This window comes from Eumetopias jubatus, unplaced genomic scaffold (genome assembly GCF_037043125.1).
Source record: "Eumetopias jubatus isolate StellerSeaLion01/CBP00866 unplaced genomic scaffold, mEumJub1_p1.0 scaffold_14, whole genome shotgun sequence".
Lineage (NCBI taxonomy): Eukaryota > Metazoa > Chordata > Mammalia > Carnivora > Otariidae > Eumetopias > Eumetopias jubatus.
Window position 1 is genome coordinate 69,565,100 of NW_028274820.1, and position 4,801 is coordinate 69,569,900.

At 34.1% G+C, this 4,801-nt stretch overlaps 1 pseudogene; it reads right to left on the bottom strand.

Annotated features, from left to right (window-relative positions):
• Window positions 1–4,098: 4,098 nt before the first annotated feature.
• On the bottom strand, window positions 4,099–4,417 carry LOC114210669 (large ribosomal subunit protein eL42-like; annotated as a pseudogene).
• Window positions 4,418–4,801: the final 384 nt, after the last annotated feature.

A 4,801-nucleotide genomic window follows, 5' to 3' on the forward strand; every position in this document is an offset into this window, starting at 1 on the left:
AGTTTCATCAGTGCTCTGGATTTTGGCCATTCTAATAGGTGGTAGTGGTATCTCGTTGTTTTAATTTGCCTTTTGCCTGATTACATATGATGTAGAACATCTTTTCATATGCTTTATCTTTTTAATTGCAAAATTAATATAAAACACTTTGAGAGAAAGGCTTAGAGCCTTTTCTTCAAAAATGTCAAAAAGACAATTTAAATACAACTAATATTTTGCAGTGTGTAATTATATGTAAAATTATGAAGCAAAAGAAGATACATTGAAGAAGAATATAAGATGTGGCTAAAATTTTTCACATTTTTTAGTTTGCTTATAAACAGTATAATATTAAGTTAATTGCTAAGGTAGGAAATAGTGCTTTTTACTCACTATGTATACCACTCTAATTAATCCATGTGCTAGTTGAGTATAATTTTTAGGTGTCATTGTTAATCTATGAATTTAAATACACTATAATAAATGCTGTACTCTGCCATGAAAATACTCATTTTGGATACTTCTTCCAGTACAGGTGTAAATATGATATGTGATAAAATAATGAATCATCATTATTTTAGTGATCTTTAGAATGTGACAATTTATTCTATGATACATGTTTTCCCACCAAGCTCTCTGCCACATCGTTGTCATTTAATGGAAGGGTGGTAGAGGACACATGGGGTTTCACAATTAAAAAAAAAGGCTCTTAAGTGGTAGATCCTGCCTACATGGTAAAACACTGAAAATCACTCTTTTTTTTTTAAAGATTTTATTTATTTATTCATGAAAGACAGAGAGAGAGAGAGAGAGAGGCAGAGAAGCAGGCTCCCAAGGAGCAAGGAGCCCAACGCGGGACTCGATCCCAGGACCCTGGGATCATGACCGGAGCCAAAGGCAGACGCTTAACCATCTGAGCCACCCAGGCACCCAGAAAATCACTCTTTAATAGAGGAATAGAATGCCAAAAGTGAGGAATGATTTAAAATGAATGTAACTGTATTTTTTTCTCTTACTATATTCTTTTTGATTTCTACCTGGACTTGTCTAAGAATCTTGTAACTACTTTTTTGATTTTGATTTTCACCTTTATTAGGATCTATCCATTTCTAAACTCCTTTAAATAACTATGCCAAATTTAGGAAAAAAATGTATATATCAAATTAAAAATACTTACTATGGTAAATGCATCACGAAGTGGATAAATGGGAAGTAGAGGGTTGATAATTCAGTTGCCAGGCTGTGCTCCTGCACTGAGAAGATAAATTACTCAAAAGAGCCAGCCACATCACACCATCCTCATCTGTTTCATTCTTCTCCTCTGATGGTGGCTAATTCCAGATTTCAACCCAGCTCTCAGGAATTCATAAGGTTTGCGCAAAGAATGGAGCTGTAACCTTCTAACTCTTCTGAGAGTTGTCTTGCTTCTATATAGATGCAAGATATTTTTGTCTTTAAAAAATCTTAAACATTTCCATCACTTTTTTTCGGGGGGGGGACGGGGGGATTTGAGTTCCAGTTCCGCTTTCTTTTTATTTAAATAACCGAAGCAACAGTCTTGGCACAGCAGAGAGAAGCTGGGTGGGGTTTGTAAGAGGTGGTAGTAGTGTGGCCTAACTGGGGGATGGCGGGGGAAGTGAGCCTGGGTCACAGTGGGCTCCCCGCACCCCTAAGTCAGGGTCAGCAGTCATGGCTGTGGGACTGGGGGCACTAGAGAGAAGACCCCAAGTACTGATGTCTCACCGAGTCTGAGACTTACCTAGTAAGCACTTTTTTTCCCCAATTCTCTCTCTTCCCACCACAGCCCCTTGGCAATCACCAATCTGCTTTCTGTCTCTATGAACTTAGCTATTTTCGATATTTCTTATAAACAGAGTTTTATGATACATGAGGTTTTGTGTCTGGTTTCTTTCAATTAGTGTAATATTTTTGAGGTTCATTCACATTGCAACATATATCACTACTTAATTTTTTATGGTTGAATAATGTATCCGTGTAAACACAGTTCGTTTATTCATCTGTTGCTGGACATTTGGCTGTTTCTGTCTTTTGGCTATTGTGAATAGTGCTGCTGTAAACATACGTGTACATGTGCTTATTTAAATATCCATTTTTGCTTCTTTTGAATATATAACCAAATGGAATTGTGGGTTCATATTATAATTCTATGTTTAACTGTTTGAGGAACCAACAAATTTTCCACAGTGACTGAACCTTTTTACATTCTTATCAGCAGTGTACAAGTGTTATAATTTAATTTCTCTATATCCTTTCCAATACTAGTTATTTCCTTTTTTTTTTGTATTGTCATTCTAGTGGATATAATATAATACCTGGTTGTGGTTTTGATTTGCATATCTCTAATGACTAATGATGTTGGACATCTTTCTAATGTACTTGCTGGTCACTTGTATATATTCTTTTGAGAAACACCTATTCAAGATCTTTGCCCATTTTTTAAATTGAGTTATCCTTTGTGGTTCAGGAGTAGGAGTTCTTTATATGTTCTGAATACTAGAACTTTTTTAATTATATGATTTCCATATATTTTCTCCTAGTTTGTAGTTATCTTTCTACTTTCTTAATGATGTCCTTTAATGAACAGTTTTTTTCCTTGAAGTCCAATTTACCTGGTTTTTTGTTTGTTTCTTTGTGCTTTTAGTATCTAAGAATATCTAAGAATTCATTACTAAATTCAAGGTCATGAAGATTTACCCCTGTGTTTTCTTTTAAGAATGTTATATAGTATTAGCTCTAATAGTTAAGTCATTGATCCATTTTGAGGGTTTTTTTTTTTTTAATATGGTGAGAGGTAGGTATCCAACTTTTCATTCTTTTCATATGTTCCCTGAGGACATCTAGTTTCAGCACCATATGTTGAAGAAACTGTTCTTTCTCCATGAATAGTCCTTTAGCATCAGGGTAATAGTGGCCTCAAATAATTAGTTAGGAAGTGTTCCTTCTTCTTCTTCTTCTTTTTTTTTTTTTTTGAAGAGTTTGAGAATGATTGGTGATAATTCTTCAAATGTTTGGTATATTTCACTAATGAAGCCATCTGATCCTAGGTTTTTTCCTTGAGTGGTTTTTGATGACTGATTTAATGTTTTCCTTGTTATAAGTCTCTTGAGATTTTCTAATTTTTTCTTGAGTTATTTGGGTAATCTTTGTTTCTAGAAATTTGTTTCATCTCGAAATTTGTTGGCTCATAATTATTCATAGGATTCTCATAATCTTTTTTGTTTCTGTAAGGTTGGGAGTAACATTTCCACTTCCATTGTATTTGTAGATGCCCAACATGAAATGCTGCAGAGTCCTTTATGTTGAAATGAAAGGACACTAGATCGTAACTTGAAGCCATATGAAGAAATAAAAATCACTGGTAAAAGTTACTAGATAGTAAATATAAAACCCAGTATATTATTTCAGTTTTAGTTTGGTATCTCTGCTTTTTATTTCCTGTATGATTTAAAGACATACATAAAAATCATTATAAATCTATGTTATTGGGTATATAATATATAAAAATATAATTTGTGAAAACAAAACATTAAGGCAGAGGGAGCAGAGATATATAGGAGCAGAGTTTTCGAATACTGCTGAAGCTAAGTTGGTATCAATACAATTATTATAAATTTAGGATGTTCATTATAATCCCATGGTAACCAATGAAAAAATATCTTACAAATATGCAAAAAAGAATTCGTTCATAAAATTAGAATGAACTAACAATAGCACTATCAAAAAAAAAAAAACCCCAAAAAACAAAAAACAGCACAGCTGAACACAAAAGATGGTAATAATGGAGGAAATAAAAAATTATGTAGAACATAAACAATTTAAAAATGGCAAAAGTATGTCCTTTCTTTATAAGCAATTACATCAAATGTAAATGAATTAAGCACCCCAATCAAAAGGCAGAGATTGGCAGAATGGATAAAAAGATATCATCCAAGTATATTCTCTCTCTCTCTTTTTTTTTTCTCAAGCATAAACTGCCCCACAAGGGGAATTTTATTGATGGCACTAGTTTATTTCCCTCTTAAAAGACCAACTGCAACCAAATGAAGTGAATATAACCTCAAGATTTTATTGTCTTCATAATATAACAAAATATGAGGCTTAGAACTGGATCACTTGGCCCTTTCTCTTATCTCCTCCCAGTTCAAAACGCTTGCATCTCTTAATAGCCAGCATTTTCTTAGATCTGCAGTTGGGCTCAACACATTCAAGCGTCAGCACAATTTTCTTTGTAGTTTTAGCCTTTTTCTGGAAAATCGGCTTAGTCTGCCCACCATAGCCACTCTTGCTTCCTGTCGTAACACTGCTTTCCCTGGGCATAAAGAGAATCTTTGCCTTTCTTGTACTGTGTCACTTTGTGGAGCTGGTGCTTGCCACACTTCTTGCAGAAAGTCTAGCGGGTTTTAGGAATGTTCACCATGTTTGCAAGAGCGCTATCGGCACGAAAGCCAAGTGTATTCTCTTGACAGAGGATATGTTAGATCCAAATATACAAGTAGGTTAAAACTGAAAGGGCAGAAAAAGATATTCATGCACATAGTAACCAAAAGAGAGCTGGGATGATTATACTAATATGGAAAAAACAGATTTTAAGCAAAAAAAAAACGAGAGACAAAGATGGGCATTAAGTATTGACGAAAGTGTTAATTCATCAAGAAGATAAAACAATAATAAACATATATACACCAAACAACAGAGCCCCCGAAATATAACAAATGTTGACAGCATTAAGTAGAGAAATGGTTCTACAATAGCAATCGAAGACTTCAATACCCCATTTTTAGCAATGGATTGGATATCTAGA